This window comes from Polypterus senegalus, chromosome 9, assembly GCF_016835505.1.
Source record: "Polypterus senegalus isolate Bchr_013 chromosome 9, ASM1683550v1, whole genome shotgun sequence".
In the NCBI taxonomy this organism is placed as follows: Eukaryota; Metazoa; Chordata; class Cladistia; order Polypteriformes; family Polypteridae; genus Polypterus; species Polypterus senegalus.
Window position 1 is genome coordinate 68,653,996 of NC_053162.1, and position 18,486 is coordinate 68,672,481.

At 37.4% G+C, this 18,486-nt stretch overlaps 1 protein-coding gene across 2 annotated transcripts in view; it reads right to left on the reverse strand.

Moving 5' to 3' along the window:
• The window catches only part of ccdc102a (coiled-coil domain containing 102A), a 260,694-nt gene that overhangs the window by 201,456 nt on the left and 40,752 nt on the right, over positions 1-18,486 (reverse strand). Inside the window, exon 2 of one of the 2 annotated variants that reach the window (XM_039763189.1) lies at positions 11,955-12,073. The exons of the other annotated variant lie outside the window; for it this stretch is intronic. The gene's annotated coding sequence lies outside the window, so the exon portion shown is untranslated. The remainder of the gene's footprint in view (positions 1-11,954; positions 12,074-18,486) is intronic. 2 annotated transcript variants of the gene reach the window in all.

The window sequence follows — 18,486 nt, forward strand, 5'->3', positions numbered from 1 at the left end:
TAGGGGACTGCATTCCTTTAATGTGTGAAGTGACTTCCTTCACATCTTCTATAACGGGAGTGAGATCCTATCACTGTAGCTCTAGAACTTAAAGTAGCCTAGAAGGAACTCTTTACAGATAAAAGATTAAATGATTAAAAAGAAATTTCAAACAATATTTTCAGAGTGTGTCCCTATGCTATTCACTTACAATGTCAAGCTCACAAGTTTCAGCTAATGGTCACAATGTTTTCCCAATCGATTAATCAATAACCTTATTAACCCTCAGGAGAAGTTTAAATGGTGTTTGTGCCCATAAAGCCTAGCTATTAATTATTACAGCTATACAGGTTTGCATGCAGAAATATTAATTAGAGACAGGAACTTCTTGAGTAAAGTAAGCTTTTGTATGTTAAAAAATAAAAGCTGTGTTATTTTAGCAGTAATTATATTCCCGGATGTCTTTGTATGTAATGACATAAATTCTAATGGAGCTTTAAGATGATCACTTAGAAAAATAATATTTTATTTGGAGAAATGCAATGAAATCCAACGTTTCCTAGAAAGAATGTTTGCATCACATGTCTACCGCTAATCAGCATATCAGATATTTGCAGATATTGCGGCTACACACTCATCGTGGCTTTTAGCCTGAAATTGGGAAAGGACAAGTTTATCTTAACAAGTATGACAGAAGGTCAAACAAGCTTAGTGCTTAGAATAGGTATGTAATGGTACTGTGCATTCAACTGTTTTTGAGGGTTGTGGTGGCAATTTAATTTGGGTAATTGTTGAACACAAATCAAGTGGGTCATCTGTCCAGTCTTTTCTGAATCAGCATTTTGTTTAGTCCAGGTTTGCTGGACTCTGCAGACTCCACTAGCAACATGTACAAGGCAAAAACCAAACCTGAAATGCATGCCAGTATGTTAAAAGTCACATCTACCACCATGCCTCATAAGCCAGGTTACTGTCATCATGTAATCTTATTTGCAAGTCTTTAGTCTTTGAGAATAAACCAGAGTCTCTGAAGTAAAGAACACCATTAAAGAATCAAATCTAGGCCAAAGCAAAACAAAGTGGAAATACAACAATTTCATAATTTTACCAGAACCTTCTGTGGCTTTGATAAGTAATGTCTGATTGTTAAATAGGCTTATGGCCTTTCAACCCTTTCCTTCTAGGTCCAGCTATACAGGCCATGCTGAAAAGCATAAAGTTTGCATGATAATCATGGGGTACACTTTCTAAACCTACCTGGAAAATGCACTGCAGTTTTACCAGTATACTTGGAGAATTTGGATGATTGGCAATTTGCCAGTCTGATGAGATGCATTTTCTTCAGATTAATATACTGTAGGTACCTTACCAGAGCTAATGTACATTTCTTTTTAAGTCATTCCATAGTATATGCAGTTTTGATCCTGCATTTTTTGAGGGACAAAATCCTGAGAATGATGACCTTGTCAGTTTAGGAGAAAGACCTGTCTTTTCCTTCATTATTATTATCACCCAGCCACAGGGGATACATAAACCAGTGTGCTTCTTCGTGCCAGTCCATTTACATACTGGATCAGCCAAGCCCCGGGTTAACAACGACCGCCACCAGTACTGTTAGCCAACAGGGTACTGGCGGAAACTGGGTTACTGTTGGCCAAAGATGGAGAAGAAGAGGGGGGAGACGTGTCCGGAGGCAGAAGGAGAGGAGGAAGGTAAAGAGAGTGGAACGGAGGGTAGGAACTTTGAATGTTGGCAAAATGACTGGTAAGGGGAGAGAGCCGATATGATAAAGAGAAGGAAGGTTGATATATTGTGCGTACAAGAGACTAAATGGATTGGAGGTGGATTCAAATTGTTCTATCAGGGTGTGGATGGGAGGAGAAATGGGATAGGGGTTATTCTGAAGGAACAGTATGTCAAGAGTGTTTTGGAGGCGAAAAGAGTGTCAGACAAAGTAATGATTATGAAGCTGGAAATTGGAGGTGTGATGATGAATGTTGTTAGTGCTAATGCCCCGTAAGTTGGGTGTGCAATGGATGAGAAAGAAGACTGTTGGAGTGAGTTGGATGAAGTGATGAGCAGTGTACCCAAGGGACAGAAAGTGGTGATTGGAGTGGATTTCAATGGACATGTTGGTGAAGGGAACAGAGGATACAAGGAGGTGATGGGTAGGTATGGTGTCAAGGAGAGGAATGAAGAAGGTCAGATGATAGTGTATTTTGTGAAAAGGATGGACATGGCTGTGGTGAATATGTAGTTTAAGAAAAGGGAGGAGCATAGGGTGACGTACAAGAGTGGAGGAAGATGCACACAGGTAGATTACATCCTATGCAGAAGAGTCAATCTGAAGGAGAATGAAGACTGCAAAGTGGTGGCAGGGGAAAGTGTAGTTAAGCAGCATAGGATGGTGGTCTGTAGGATGACATTGGAGATCAAGAAGAGGAACAGAGTGAGGGCAAAGCCAATGATCAAATGGTGGAAGTTAAAAAAGGAAGACTGCAAGGTTGAGTTTAGGGAGAAGGTGAGACAGGCACTGGGTGGCAGTGAAGAGTTACCAGACAGTTGGGCAACTACAGCAGATGTAGTAAGGGTGACAGCAAGAAGAGTGCTTTGCCTGACATCTGGACAGATGAAGGAGGAAAAGGAAACCTATGGTAGAATGGGGAAGTAATGGAGAGTATAGAGAGGAACAGGATAGCGAAGAAGTGGGATAGTCAGAAAGATGCAGAAAGTAGACGAGAGTACAGGGAGATAAGGCGCAAGGTGAAGAGAGAGGTGGCGAAAAGGCGTATGATAAGTTGTATGAGAGGTTGGACACCAAGGAGGGAGAAAATGACCTGTACCGATTGGCTAGGCGGAGGGACCGAGCTGGGAAAGATGTGCAGCAGGTTAGGGTGATAAAGGATAAAGATGGTAATGTACTCACAAGCGAGGAGAGTGTGTTCAGCAGATGGAAAGAGTACTTTGAGAGGCTGATGAATGAAGAGAATGAGAGAGAGAGAAGGCTGGATGATGTGGAGATAGTGAATCAGGAAGTGCAATGGATTAGCAAGGAGGAAGTAAGGAAAGCTATGAAGAGGATGAAAAATGGAAAGGCTGTTCGTCCAGATGACATGCGTGTGGAAGCATGGAGGCGTTTAGGAGAGATGGCAGAGAGTTTTTAACCAGATTGTTTAATGGAATGTTGGAAAGTGAGAGGATGCCTGAGGAGTGGAGAAGAAGTGTACTGGTGCCGATATTTAAGAATAAGGGGGATGTGCAGGACTGTAGTAACTACAGGGGGATAAAATTGATGAGTCACAGCATGAAGTTATGGGAAGGAGAAGTGGAAGCTAGGTTAAGAAGTGAGGTGATGATTAGTGAGCAGCAGTATGGTTTCATGCCAAGAAAGAACACCACAGATGCGATGTTTGCTCTAAGGATGTTGATGGAGAAGTATAGAGAAGGCCAGAAAGAGTTGCATTGTGTCTTTGTATGAAAATGTGCTATATAAATAAATGTTGTTGTCTTTGTGGACCTGGAGAAAGCATAAGAAAGGGTGTTTCAAGAGGAGCTATGGTATTGTATGAAGAAGTTGGGAGTGGCAGAGAAGTACATAACAGGATATGTACGAGGAAAGTATGACAGTAGTAAGGTCTACGGTAGGAGTGACGGATGCATTCAAGGTGGAGGTGGGATTGCATCAGGGATCGGCTCTGAGCCCTTTCTTATTTGCAGTGGTAATGGACAGGTTGACAGACGAGATTAGACAGGAGTCCCCGTAGACTACGATATTTGATGATGACATTGTGTTCTGTAGCAATAGTAGGGAGCAGGTTGAGGAGAGAGGTGGAGATATGCCCTGGAGAGGAGAGGAATGAAGGTCAGTAGGAACAACACAAGAATACATGTGTGTAAATGAGAGGGAGGTCAGTGTAATGGTGAGGATGCAAGAAGTAGAGTTAGTCGAAGGTGGTTGAGTTTAAATTCTTGGGAATGTTTCACACTTGAGGTGAAAAAGAGAGTGCAGGCAGGGTAGAATGGGTGGAGAAGAGTGTAAGGAGTAATTTGTGATAGACAGGTATCAGCAAGAGTGAAAGGGAAGATCTACAGGACGATAGTGAGACCAGCTATGTTATATTGGTTGGAGACAGTGGCACTGACCAGAAAGAAGGAGACAGAGCTGGAGGTAGCAGAGTTAAAGATGCTAAGATTTGCACTGTGTGTGAAGAGGATGGATAGGATTAGAAATGAGGACATTAGAGGGTCAGCTCAAGCTGGACGGTCACAGAGGCAAGATTGCATTGGTTTGGACATGTGCTGGGGAGAGATGCTGAGTATATTGGGAGAAGGATGTTAAGGATAGAGCTGTCAGGTAAGAGGAAAAGAGGAAGGCCTAAGAGAAAGTTTATGGATGTGGTAAGCATAGACATGCAGGTGATGGATGTAACAGAACAAGATGCAGAGGACAGAAAGATATGGAAGAAGATGATCCGCTGTGGAAACCCCTAATGGGAGCAGCTGAAAGAAGAATTATTACTATTATGTATTATTCACATATTTGACTGACACCTTTATCCTAGACGACTTACATTTGAGATGCAATTGGTTACATTAATTTTGCTTTTCTTATTGGAGCATAGCCAAGTGATGCGACTTGTTCATGGTCACACAGTGTCAGTAGCAGGATTTGAAACCACAACCTCAGGGTTTTAGGTCCGAAGTCCAAAGCCTTAACCACTATGCCACATAGCCTGTTCCAAGGATTGCAGATGAACATATGTCCCTTTATATCATATTGTTAGAGTGACAGAGGTTGTACTTAAAATAAATCTGGATCTTCTGTAAGCTAATGCAAACCTTTGTGTCTATTATGTCTACAATCCCAGAACTACATGTTAACAATTTCATGCAAATACTTTTAACAAAGTTCAGTGTTAAACTTTCTATCACTATGCCATACAACACTTCTTTATGAAGTGGCAGGAATACAGTACTGACAATTTATGGCTTTCTCAGATTCTGCCAATGCCATATAACAACAAGTATATAAAAATACCAGTGGTGTGGTGTTCTTTATATTTCTAAGAAAAGTTTTCTTTTTTGGTGGTGGCCATATTCTACAATAAACTCTTATCAGTTCGGATAGCTCATTTGTTGCCAAGACATTTTCATTCTTTTAACTTCTGTGAACATGCACGGCTGCATTGTCCAGGGACAATTCTTGCCTTTTTCCTGATACTGCTGAGATAGCCTACTGAGACCTGAATTGTACTAATTATATGAAACATGTTACAAATTAGAAGTTCACAGTATAATTACCATATTGGTGGGCTGAATGACTTGCTGGGGGGCAAGTGGTGAGTAAGACGAGGGAATGAACCAGCAGAATTGTATTTTCCACACTTTAGCTCTCACATTTAAAGTGCAGACAAAAAGGGTTTAAAGGAATTATCATACATAAGTGGAAACATATACAAGATAATGCAGAAGCTTAAATAAATACACATTTGGAAAAATGCTACAAGGAGAGATTGTGACTTTAGCAGGGGTAGGGAAATCCATTTGGAAGTGTTATTGGGAAAAAGGATATGGCAGCTGAAGCAAAGAAAAAAATAATCAAAATTAAGGGGATCTTCTAAAGCGATAATACAATTTTAACTTGCCTCTCAAAATTTCAGAGAGTACTAGTGTGTTTGCTATAAACATTAAATAGTCATAAATGCAGGAAACACTCAAAAATTCTTAACTTAAGCCAACTTGTTTTTCCAACAGATGCTTAAAGCTTGTCATACACAAGCATCAGGAATTCCCCATGGGTTCGAGCATGGGGAAACAAAAGGGGAAGATTAAAGGCAAAATACTTTTGACATCACTTCCAGGTAAACGATGTTAGCTCTGCTTCTTCCATTCGTGCCAGAAGTTGTCGTTCGTTGTAGAACCAGCTACTTATGAGGTCTGACCTCCCAGCAGCATCTTTCAAGCCCTGGCTAAAATACGACAGACCTTGCATTTTTCTGTACTCAACTTTTCTCTTTTTTTGCTAGACATTAATATGATATCCACCTGAACCCCCAACCCTTTATACTCTCTTGTTTGCTCTATTCACAATCTCTAATTTTGGTATCTCATTTTTGTTTATACCCGCACTCATTTTAATTTTTCTCTCATGTTAATGATATGTTAGGTAACTAAAACAGGCACCAAATGTACTGCAGTTTTTATACTTCAAAGTACTATTTTTCCAGTCCCTTTTATTGAGTTTATTAATATTGATCTAAAAGTGCAGGAAGGAGCACCTTTGCATTATCAATGGCAATATAATGTCCTATAAAATTATCATATTTTAATATGATGGGAGTAATTTGTATAACCGGACCATTTTAATCTTGAATTTAAAATGGACACAAATTCTGCTACTCTAAAGTATGCTTTTCAATAAGCCAACAAAAATAATGAATGTGCTAGCTTTTGGGGTGTAAAGTCCAGGGGCTTAGCTACTAAACCACTAGGTTTTTGTTCCTCACATTCACCAATTATTCCACCCCATTCCACCCCATTCACCTCAGGCTTTCCAGCATTCGCCTACTTGCCTTTGACTTCCAGATCAGCTTTCCATTACGATATCTTCTCAAGCAATATGGCTTAATTTTGCTTCTGTCAGTATGAGATCAACTCTGTACCAGAGCACCCTTCACATCACTTATGCTGATCACCTTCTTTGCTTCCTCACTATTATTAAGAGAACTCTGGTGACATCACACTTTCACCTCAAAACATTATGCTAACCCATCTATATCCCAGAGCACTATACACGAATCATTACCAAATGACATCATTGTAGACAATAACCTTTCATTCATGCCCAGTTTCTCAATTCCCCACTTCCATAACTTCCTTTCCACTTATGTTTAAATGTACAAATGCATAATGAAATTATTTTACTTTTTTTGTATCTTTTCCTAACAAATGAAGATGTTATTTATTTTTAATCTTATTTTTGTTTAGCTTTAACCTTGACCTTGTACCTGTGTAATCCATGAATCTTTTCTAATTCCATATAATGTGACACTATTGAAAAGGGGCTACTTTATTTTTATTGTTTAAATTGCTTCTCAATATTTAATGTAGGTGCAAAAATAACTAAGTGCATTTGTATTTTTGATCATATCTTTGTAATTCTTATTTTGTTTATCGTGCTTTATCTGCATACTTTTGTAACAATTTGGCAACACTGCATGTGTCAAGCCATAAATCAACTTTGAAATGAACTGAGCTAAATTATATGGAAGTCTTGGACTACTCATTGCCTCACACTAGCTGCTTATTTTTCTATGCACCTGAGCAGAGTATCCCTTCTGACCTTTATTCTTGTAAAGCAGAATGAAAGCAGGCCACAGCAATTATTTTTCCTGGTATCTTTGCTTGCCAAGGTGAAGGAAGCCTGCAGCGCTGGATCTGTATCCACTCAGCCTGTATATCCTGTCAGTATTCACCTATGAGACAAGATCAGCACAGCTGCTACGGGTCAGGTTGCGACTCGGGGCTTCCAGTGATTCCCCATCCTGTCTTAGATAACCTTGGGTAGTGGGTGGAATAACTTTAAAATGAATTACAGATGACTCATTGAAGCCCACACATCTTTGGAGCACATTCAACTTATAGTTTTGTAAGCTAATCACCTGCTCACCTCAGCCCCAATGTGATTTTTACATTTATTACTGTAACATGGCAATCTTTTGTTAGTGGGGAAAACAATACATTTTAAGATGATCCTCCTTCTTACATGGTTCCAATGATCTACACAAGAGCTGCAAATAAATAGGCAACTGACTAAAAAATGTCCAAAAAGCAAATGAAATCCACTGTAATTTAATGTTGTATACAATGAAATGTGAACACTTCGAAGGGTTGAATACTTTGTATAGGCACTGGTAAAAAGCCTTTTTCAACTAGAAAATTAAAGCCTTATACTTGTAACCTCAAGGCAGACAGTTAAAGTCAAGACAATGTTTTGGGATTTAAATTGGTAATGTTCTTACAGACTGCCTAAACAGTGCAAAACAGTGAGGTGTAAAGTGGCTACATTGTGAATTGAAGGCCTTTTTGATTCCACTCTCATAACTCTTAGAAGACAGGGCCTTCATGGGGAGCAGTTGGAATTATTTGGTAATGAGCCAGTCAGAGATTAAGCTGGAATTTAAACTGGGAGCCTCTGTGTATCTAACCCCTAGGAACACTTAAATGTGGGGGCTCAAAGCATGCTCTGAAAAAATCTGAATGCTATGAGGCTTAGCTCTGGATAAAACAGGTAATCCAGGAACTGCAGTAAAAAACTAATCTGGCTTGAAAACCTATAATTTCTCATTCACAATGAATAACATTATGGTGACAGAAATAGCAAAACTCTAGGTATGTCATACAAAATCCCTTACAAGATAAAGAGGAACTGCTGATAGTCATTTGGTCTGACTTAACTTGCCAACTTCTCACGTGATTTGTTAAACAAATTATCAGTCAGCACCTAAGGGTATTTAAAGCACTATCAACAACTCCAGACAGATGTAACTTGTACCTGATATTTACATTTATACATTACACATTACAAATATGTTTTTGTATATGTCACAGCAACAACAGGCATTCACATTTCTCATTTGATTAAGAATTGTAAAAGCTTGTATTAAGACTCCTCCGAGTCCTGTGCTACCTAATTTTTTTTCCCACGCTCTCATTGCATATACTGTACCTGAATTAGGTCTATTAGCTCTTCTCTGGACTTATTAAAATGCTGTTGTACAATTATATGTAATAATATGAATATCTAAACCATGATAAGTATTTGAGCTGTGCCCCATAAATACTCTAAAAGACAAAGCATACTATATATCTTAACATTCCATTAGACTTTTTAATTTCTTTAGTACAATATCTGGTTGTAGATGGCAAAAACTACCATGTATGTTTCAAAAGAATCTATGTCATCATTCCAAAAAGGTTATACCTAAATTAAATTTAAGGAATGGGATTTTTTTTCTTTTACCAGTGTCTACAGAAAGTATTCATCTACTTCAAATTTTTTACATTTTATTGTATACAACGTTAGATTACAGTAGAATAAATTTGTTTTTTAAAATACTGTTTAAATGTCAAAGTGATTGATCAAGAAAAAAAAATACCCTTTTAATGCCTAACAGAAAGTTCTCAAAAAATAATTACAAATATAAAATACAAAATAATAAACTGCACTGTGCAAGTATTCATTCAACACACACAAATCATTACAAATCATTACTAATGCAGTCAATTGGTTTTAGAAGTCACACAATTAGTTCAATGGAGACCACCATTACCAGTCTGGGGTTTTTAATTGGCCGTACTATAAACACACCTTATCTGAAAGGTCCAGCTTGTTTTGAGTTGGTTTCATGGCCTGACATACACAATGAACACAACACTCCAAGCAACTCAGTGAAAACTTGATTGAAAAGCATGAGTCAAGGAATGGAGACAAAATATCCATGTCACTGAAAATCCCTTGGAGTCTAGTTAAATCAATCATTAAGAAATGGCAAGAGTATGGCACCGCTGTAAATCTGCCAAGAGCTGTTCAGTCACAAAAACTGTGTAATTCTGCAAGAAGACTAATGAGGAAGCCCACAAAGAGACCCATGATAAATCTGAAGGGAGTTTTATTTTTACAAAACATTGGAATTTACTTTGGTTTTCTTGGCATGGATAAAAAGAAAATGACTCTTTAATGTCAAATTGAAAAAAAAATCTCTGCAAAGTGATTTGAATTATTTTAAATGTAAAATACAAAATAATAGATCTCATAAATATTAACCCTCTTTAACATGACACACCTAAATCATCATTGGTGCAGCCAATTCGGTTTAGAAGTTACATAATTAGTTCAATGGAGATCACCTTGCTGGAGTTTCAGTTGACTGTAGTATAAATGCGCCTGCAACCTTGTGGTGAGTCAGTATCATGGCCTGATCTGCACAATGAAGGCAAAAAGAATAGTCCAAGAAGCTCATTGAAATGGTGACAAAAAGCACAAGTCAGAGGATGGAGACAAGAAAATATCCAAATCGATGAATATCCCTTGGAGTCCAGTTAAATCAATCATTAGGAAATGGACAGAAGATGGCAGAGCTGTAAATCTGCCCAAAGCCAGCTCTCCACAAAAACAGATGAATTACAAGCTACAGTGGATAAGACTGGAGATGCGGTGCATACAACAACTATTGTCTAATACAAGAGTTCCCAAAGTGGTCGATAGTTTCAATAAAAAAAATTTGTGGGTCAACGACAGCAAAAATAAACCCCCTTACTACTGCTATTTGTTTGTTACTTCAAAATTTCTATGATTCCAATAGGTACCTAATTAAGAAGTAAAATAATTCAAAAAAACACTTTTTTGATAAAAACACATTACATACCAAACTTGCGAACAAAAAGGTAAAATGTGTCATTAAAAGAATCACACGTAAGAATGCATGACAATACATGTAGCACAAACATGTCTGTGCATTGTGTTATCAAATGTATCAATGCAAGTGCGGACATGAAAGACCGTTGCATGTCCACACTTGCTCACGGTAAGACGACAAAACGGATATTCGATATTAGCAGAATCTATCAGTCTTGTACAGTCATGCTTTCATAAAACACTCTAAATTGGTTCGTTTGATGTGACATGTACTTATTTGTGATTTGAACTTTGAATATAATTATTTATTGAGGAGCAGTACTACGAAAAAGAAAATCTGAGGACACAGTTTATTTATTTGAGTTTGAACAAAAATCTTCTGTTTCAAGTAAGTACATACTTTATTGTTTTTTTTTTATCACAGGTGCTGTTTGTTAATGAAAGTTTTTATTTCTACAGGTAATAATATGACTGAACCAAAAAAGAAATGCAGACAGTACAGCTTGGACTATTTGTACTTATTTTGAATTTATATATTTATTTCATACATGTCAAAAATGTAAAAAAGCTCTGCTCGTATTTTTTTGCTTTAATTTTCGTTAGTGCAGGTTTCGATATTAAATGTTGCACAAGATAATGCCATATTCCGTAGTCCTTTTATTTTTTTCAATCATTAATTACAAGTGATTAAAATGAAAAGTTTGATATCTAGTGAAATGTTTAATATCGAATACTGTACAAATTTATTAATTTGAGTAAGAAAAATAAATGAATAGGGGGTTGACGGTTTTAAAAGTTTTTGGCAAAGGGGTCTGCGGCCGAAAAAAGTTTGGGAACTCTTGGTCTAATAGGAGAGTGACAAAGACAAAGCCATCTTTTTTATTTTTTTTTTTATATATAAAGGGTTCTATGATCTGATGAGATTAAAATTGTGCTTTTTAGCCACCAGAATAATCATTGTGCTTGATACAAGCCAATATTCTAAATCATGGTTGTCTTGTTTCTGAGATTCAGCTTTATGTAATTTTTGACAAATTTAGCAGTGTATTATGCATTTTTACTTAATAGCATCATTGCAGTGCCATTTTTGGACTTTTTCCTCATGATTGCAGCCATGTTGTTGATGGCAGCATTGTCAATGCCAGTCATGTGTCTTATTTCACAGGATGTCATTATGTACAGTATATCTATTTAAAATGGTGCTTCAGTTTACTGACATCCTAGTTTGTGGAATTAAACTCTAAAAGCTAGTTAAATAAGAAAAATTATCTAAACATAGACGTGATCTTTGTTTTTCAAATTCGATTTTGTATTTTTTTTTTTAAACAACAGGGTCTGTAAATTCATGTTTTGACCCTTTGCTTCCCTGGTTTAATGTTTTGGTTTGCCCCTCGTTTCCTGATACTTTTGTAATCCAGTCTTCAAACAAACTTCTCAGCCTATGCTGGAAAGTGAATCCAGAGGAAGAAGAGTCTTATTTTTGGATTGGTGTTTCAACATTAACCACAAATTTGATATGTCTGCTTATCTGGAATGAAATGGAAATACTTGTGTTTACCTGCCAGCCTCCTTAGGCCCTGCTAGAACACTTTGGGACCACCATCTTCCGGGAACATGAAAGCTTTGCTATTCCTCTCTCTTCTGTGCATAACCAAATGGCATAATCAATAAGAGAACCTGCAAATAAGAACTTATGGTAAATGCATTTTCCAAGAAAAAAAAAAAACACAGCCAAGTGTTTTACACAATCACAGGCTGGACTTGCTTTTTTTTTTGGTAAGCCTCTGAGGCCAAAGTAAATCACCCCATTGACAAGTCCTGCACTCTTAATTTAAACCTTATGGTTGAAGCTCCGATTCCACTGTCATCACCCTTTGGCTCCAAGTAGTTAATGCATGTAAAGAACCGCGACGAGCTGGCTGAACCTTTGCAAACCCGTGAAGCCTTTGTTTATCAGTCTTTAAGGAATCTCCTTTGAGGATTCAAGTATTCTACGTCCACTTTGCTTTGGGAATTAGATTGATACACTGGATGACCAAGAAACAACAGGAAGCATCTCCAAGGACCAGGTATCAGCAATGAACATTTAATAGCAAATCTGCCAAATGCTGCCATTAACTGTTATGGAAAAGTTATATAGCATCAGTGACAACGTTAAAAAATTACATGCATATCTTTATAAAAATTAAAATAAATTCCTAGCCTATTCTGAGCTGCAGAAACCACAGAACCTATATAATAATCAAAATGTATAAGGGATATAATGGTGAAATTCAGAAATTGATAAGATGTTTTACACATATTAAATGACAGCTAAATCAATTAATTTAGGTGATGGTTTAGATTTTACATTTAATTTCAGTAATATTTTAAATAAAAAAATAAACATTTAATTGAAATGAACAATAATCCTCACATCATCTATTTTCTGAAATCAGTTTCTCCACTACAGTGCTGTAGGAAGCAGAGCCTATTCTGGCAACAACAAATGCAAAGGAGAAATCATGTCCTGGATGTGACACCAGTGAGCTGGAACACATGTTAATAAACACATCCAAGTTCTTTTAAACTGGCCAATATATTTAGTCTAATCAATCTAACTTGCAGTTCTTTCAGATGTAGAACAAAACCAACATACCTAGAAGAACAAGAAGAAAAAATGGACACATAAAGCCCTTATTGACAATGACTGGACCAAAAATTTAACCTAAGTGTGAGGAAGCAGGCGTCCAACCACAGTATCATCCCAAATGAGCCCCACTCTATTTTACATGCTACCTTTCAGAGTGAGCACTCTCTCAATGAAACAGGAAAATATGTGATTTTAATATGAAAGACAGTCAGGCAGCTTAAGTGGTGCACATTGAGCCAGCAGTGGGATCTGATCCTGCCAATTCCAGCACTGTAACTAATGACCAGATTTAGACATCTCATAAGTCAAATGCCTGTTAGAAGCACAGCCTCAAAGTAAATCTCCCTGAACACGTACATCCTAATAGTTTTGAATGCTTGTCAAGAACTGTGGTTCTAGTGTCTCTGAAGTTAGTCCAGAAGTTCCAGCGCTGTCTCACTGTATGACATTCAGCAAATTAATTCTGTCTCCTGTTAAACTATTAGGGGTAAGTGTCATTAGACACAGTGTTAGAATATTTGCAAAGGAAGCTAAGAGATGCAATTGTATCCATCCACCCATTTTTGAACCAGCTATTTGACCACAGGGTTACAAGAGGTCAGGGCTTTTTCTATCAATATTTGGAGCACACTCATGTACATATGTAACCATACTCACTCATACCAGGCCAAAGTAGAATTAACAGTTCACCTAACACATACATCTTTGGGATTTTGTAATGTAAGTAAACAGTAGTTCCTAACTACAAAAAATCTAACACAGACACCCTAGAGATGGAGAATGTACAAAATCCAAAAGTTTTGCTCAACCCCTGGAGTAAAAAGCTGTTAGGTAGCAAAGCTAACTACTCATGTCTGAAAAAAAGATCTCTGCAAAAATGTGTTACAGAAACTGACTCATTCTTTCTCAGCATCTCACATATTAACATGTGAACAGCTACTGGTCTCAATAAAGACTTATAAATAAATTGGAAGGTCCATCCCCAAGCTTGTGTGCTTATTCTTCCAACACGGTAATGCAACCTGCCTACTGGATCCTTCCACCTTCTACATCCTCCACTCAACAATTTATTATAAAAACATAAATCATCAACCAAGGCACATCATTCAGTTTATCCCTTTGCTTCTACTTTCATTTTTAGTTGCGCTTATGTATGCATGTGCATTCTTGGCTAAATAGATGAGCTTAGCTCCTAGTAAAAATTAGACAAATCTACAAACTGACTACATCAAGACCACACCGTAGATAGTGGACTTCAAAAGCATCAGTGTTTTTAATGTGTTCAATATCCCCTGCTAATTGAGAAAAATATTAAGTTCAATGAAACCCATAGCCTCGCTCCAAATACAGAACATGTTAAATGGAAATCAGTCAAATTCATAGTTCAAACCACTGCAAGGTACTTCACAATAAAAAGAAAACTGACAATAATCAATAAAAGATCATTAAATACTTTGTGAATTATAAGGAAAGCAACCCTGAGGATAAGCTGGATAGGAAAATATTAGATATACAGTATGGAAGAAATTAAAGAGGCAACATAAATAAATATGATCGGAATTAATAGCAAATAAGAATTAGGTACTGTACAGTAAGTGCAAAAGATTCAATTAAGACAATACAGTTACAGGTATAAACAAATCAAATTAAGAGTGAGAGACAGAAAAAATGTTTTTCCAGCAAGATCTGGCAATGATCACTTATTAAGCTTCATAAACAGACCATAGACTAAGAGGCAGCAATAGATGAGATTCTCTAGAACAGCAAAAACAGAAACATCAAATCAGAGAAACAAAAGTGTCTAGCAAATTAATAACAACGATAGATAATCTGGGACGTAAGAATTAACAGCATAAGCTGCTTTATATATTGAACCAGGAGAGAACGTCTGGCCAAATGAAGTTGCAGTCTCGTTCTCCAGAATTTTGTTTTAAAACATTTTAGAAATGCTTCCAACAACAACGTGGTAACACATGTTTCACACCTTTAATATTGCACAATGGAATTTACAGCTTTGATTTCATATATTAATGAGCCAGGTTGTGAAGTGGTCAGCACTGCTACTTCACGGATCCAGTTTCATGGTTCAAACATTTTGCCTGCACGATGTGCATGTGAAGATTGCATGTCCTCTCCGTGTCTATGTGGGTGTTCCTTTGGATATTCCAGTTTTCCTGTCACCTCTCCAAAGACATGCAAGTTAGCTCAACTGGTACTTTTTTTTTTTTGGAGACTAGCTGTTAAGCGGTACCAGTGTGTTTGAGAATGAAATGAGATTTAAATACATTTCTATTGCCAATTCTGTTATTTATTATTTGCTGTCCAGAATGTGAAATATTTGCTCATTAAAATTAGCAGTTGTACATGTGTAACAGCATGGGACAGTTCTGCAGCAGATAGAATTGCAGCTTCATACCCGGCAATGGTTTAACTGTTAGGCAAGATTTCCTAATGTGTGCAATTTGCCTGTCTGCTTTCTGAACGTAAAGATTTACTTTTACGCCAGTCACATTATTGACTTTGCATGGTCACTCTTTGACTTGGAGTGATGTCCCTTCCCCAGTGGAATTGTAGTTTGCTCTCTCTCTGTTAGGATAAGTCCTGAACTGGACTATAAAAAGATGGATGGATAATTATTTATGACATGATGATTTAGCTGGGGAAACCTGCTTGCACAGTGGTGATTGTTGCTGACTCAGCATCAGAATCCTGGATTTGAATTCAAGCTCAGGGACCATTAGTGTGCATGTTAAGTTAACTGGTGCCTCTAAAATCATCCGAGTATCATTATTGTGGATGTATTAGCATGACACACAATGGAAGTCTGATTTGCTCCTTTCGCTGTTGGGACAGGCTCCAGTCTTTGCTGTTTAGGCCTGGAGTAACCAATTTCAATAATGAATGGATGAATGATTATTAAAGTCTTTAATATAGCTCATTTCATGATGATTGCTATCAAAACAGCAATCTACAAAGCAATTTAACTTATGTTGCAAGGTTAAGAAAATGGAAGAGTTTAAAGGATTTAGATGATGCCAGGTAGAATGCAGTCTAAAACTGAACCCAGGTCCCCCCCATTTTAACAAAGAAAAATAATACAGTTAAAAAAACGTAGATCATTTCTTTTGGAAAGGTCCCTTTAACATACACTGCCTCAACAGAGTATTCAAAAAGAAAAACTAACATTTATTCTGCCCTCTAATGGTAAAATGCTGTGTAATTTCTACAATGTTGTACTTGTATATACAGTACATCCATTCATGGAAGGTGTCTACAACTTCACAGAACCCCCAGTCTTAATTTTAGGCCACATGATAAGTTTGTAACCCCATCATTCCAAGGACATTAACCCAGTCTGTGTTTAACTTGTTTTACTTAAAGTGCCATGACTAAAAAGGAAAAAATTATCAAGTTAATACAGAACTATACATCACTTTGAGGATATTTTTTTCTTTCAATATAGGTCAACAAAAAGACCATCTACTTTACAATGCTATAAAAGCTCAGTTTACGATTTAAGATGTAAAGGCGCTCTAACCAAAACATAAAGCAAAATAAGACAGCTGACTGTACTGTATGTGCATTGGTAGAAAACAGTAAAGAAAATAAATTATCCATTATTCACCTATGTATAAAATAAATTACCTGCTTTCTATAAATTAAAGGGCAGCTTTGTGGAAAACTCAACCAAAGGAAACAAAACAAATGAGGAAACTGGATAAATGATAAATCAGCCCGCTCTCCAAGCAGGAACAGACCTCTCCACCATCAGCACCTTCCGCTTACAGCAACTTCCTTCCAGGGGTGGTATAAATTATCCATAAGCAATTAATCAGATTGTTTCTGTATGTGCATATGTTAGACATTACCCTGAGCAGTCACACAATAACCCAATTCCTTGAACAACAAAGGCAGGAACACAAAGGCAGCAACATAATTGCACAATTTATTTTGTTTTGTTTTATCATAGTGTACACAAATGTTTTCACAAAAAACTTATAGAGCTTTATTTGTCCCCAGGGGAAAAAATGGCTTTTTACAGAAGTTCTTTAAATAAATAAATACATAAACAGATAGATAAATAAACATACATATATACACACACACACCAGAATGACTAAAAAGGAAGAACATTTAAAAAGAAAGCACACTTCTGCCTTGGCAGTCACAGTCACAGTGAGGCCTTATGCAGGCACACTGCTGTTGGTATAAATGAGCCCTAGTAGCGTTTCTTGACACTCTGCTGTTGAATAATTCGCTGCCCAAATGTCCTCAGTGTTATCATGTCAAAGAGAGGATGTATGGCATGGTTCATAATGGCACTCAGTTTTGTTTTAATTCTGTCCTTTGCCACTGCCTCCAGGGGGCCCAGAGTATGTCCCATAACTAAGCCCGCCCTTTTAATTAGCTTACTAATTCATTCTTTAAGATTCTTCAGTGCATAACTCCAAAATATTAACTTATTAATTTACTTATAGACCTGATTATTTCCATTAAAGTGTATATTAAGGGGGTGGCACGGAGGCGCAGTGGGTAGTGCTGCGGCCTCACAGTTAGGAGACCTGGGTTCGCTTCCCAGGTCCTCCCTGCGTGTAGTTTGCATGTTCTCCTCGTGTCTGCGTGGGCTTCCTCCGGGTGCTCTGGTTTCCTCCAACAGTCCAAAGACATGCAGGTTAGGTGCACTGTGCTTGATGTGTGGGTGTGTCTGTATGTGCCCTGCCCAGGGTTTGTTTCCTGCTTTGCACCCTGTGTTGGGATTGGCTCCAGCAGATCCCCGTGACCCTTGTAGTTAGGATATAGTTGGTTGGATGATGAATGGATATATTAAGGACATTAGAAAAAAAAAAACAGAAGGTACCCTAGCCCATCACAGGGCACACATTCTTGAACTGCTCCAACATGGAGTAATGCTCAATTCCTCAATATTTCAAAGATGTGAGACAAAACTGGACAACCTCATTGAAGCCCATGTAGACAGAGGAAGAATGTGCAAACTACACACCTAGGAGCTGTGTTAAAATGCAATCCACTAAATGCACAGCACAGTAAAATATGAAATAATGATCGTTGTTTGTGTGGGAGAACTTTAACAAAATAAAGGATGTGCGACTCAATGGACCCTCAGGGCTGCATTTATTGCTGCCATTTCCTCCATTTCTTAATAGAAACTTAATAAGTGGCTAAATAAAAAAAAAATTACAGAATACTTCAAATGAAAATGACAGGAATTGCGCAAGAAATAAAATAATGAAAAAGATTTAATTGTGGATAGAATAAACAAAGCAGCAGCAGACATCCTTCCAAGTCTTTACACAGTGCGCTGACACTCACCCCCTCTCCTGACTTTGATAAATTCCAGTGGATGTCAATTAGCATTTTAATACAAGATGGTGCTTATTTGCATACATTAATTTGCCACTGGCTCCACAGAAAGAAAATAAGATAAAAACAAGAAAAT